This window comes from Dipodomys spectabilis, unplaced genomic scaffold (assembly GCF_019054845.1).
Source record: "Dipodomys spectabilis isolate Male_0828 unplaced genomic scaffold, ASM1905484v1 ptg000183l, whole genome shotgun sequence".
Taxonomy (NCBI): Eukaryota; Metazoa; Chordata; class Mammalia; order Rodentia; family Heteromyidae; genus Dipodomys; species Dipodomys spectabilis.
Window position 1 is genome coordinate 1,772,474 of NW_024870860.1, and position 1,443 is coordinate 1,773,916.

The window sequence follows — 1,443 nt, forward strand, 5'->3', positions numbered from 1 at the left end:
TTTCTCTCAAGGCTACCACTCTACTACTTTGAGGCACAGTTCCAATTCTGATTTTCTGCTGGTTCTTTGGAGATAAGAGGCTCATGGACTTTCCTGCCCAGGCTGGCTTCAAACCATGATCGTCAGATCTCATCCTCCCGAGTAACCAGGATTCCATGCATGAGCCATCGATGTTTTTAATAATTTAGTAAATTGTACAGTTACAGAAGTTATAAATTAGCACTGTAACCTGTGTAACATATATGTGTATGTATGTATCAATGCATTCAGATAGAAATATTTTAACATATTTTTGTATCTACAGTAGATTTATGAAATCATCCTTCATTATTAAATAAAATGGAAACAAAAGTTAATAAAGTGCAAAACCAAAGGAATTGTTACACGTTTCTTTTTGTTGAATGGAATATGAATTGTGAGAATCAGTTTGGGAAAATTATCTTTACCAAAATGGATAATTGCTATTAATTCCAATCCATCTATTTGCCCATATTGTGCATCCTCACACATGAATGTCAAAATCAAACCACACTTTTTGCCTTTGTATTTAACTCACCTGTTATAATTTAGGAGATAATCAAATAAAGATTAAAATAATAGTAAGTGAGGCTATGAGTTACAGCTTAACAAGATTTTAAATATGATAATAATTATTTAAATTGCATATATCTTACTTTTACTCTGTTGTAATGTCCCTCATTCCCACATTAGGAAAGTACATAGAAGGTTCTCACTAAATTATATGTACAATTATTAAAAATGTATTGAAAGAATATGTGCACAGTGTGGTTTTAGCTTATTGAGATCTGTATGGGGTAGTGTGTTTTTGAGGATTTGCAATACGTTGTGATGGAGATGAAGGGAAAGATGTGTTTAATCTGGAAAACAGGTTAGAGGATTGCTCCCAGAAAGATAGTGATGAATGCCTCCAAAAGGTTACAGTAAAAAAACTTTCAGAACCATATTCACTACTGCACTATTCACCATAGTCAAGTTATGGGAACAGCCCCGATGCCCTTTGGCAGAGGGATGGTTGGAGAAAGTGTGTCATATATACACAATTGGATTGCACCTATCAATTATGAAGATTGTTACATTATTTGCAAAGAAATAGATAGATCTAAAAAAATGTTAAGTAAACTGAGTCAGAACCAGACACACAAAGGACCCATGTTCTGTCTCATATTTGGAAGCTAGAACTTTATACAAGTTTACACAACAATATTAACCAAAGCATGCTATTTGCAGAGGAGTATTTAAAAGGTGTATATTCTTATAAAATTGAACTTTTAATCCAACAAAATGAATACCAGGAAATTATCACTTGGAAGATATGAGGGGAAATCAAAGGGAAGGAATAAAGAGAGTTATGGAGGAAGAGAGTGAAGACAGTATATTCAATGCAGATAGTATGAAACTAGTAAAAATGAAGGTGGGGTGAGG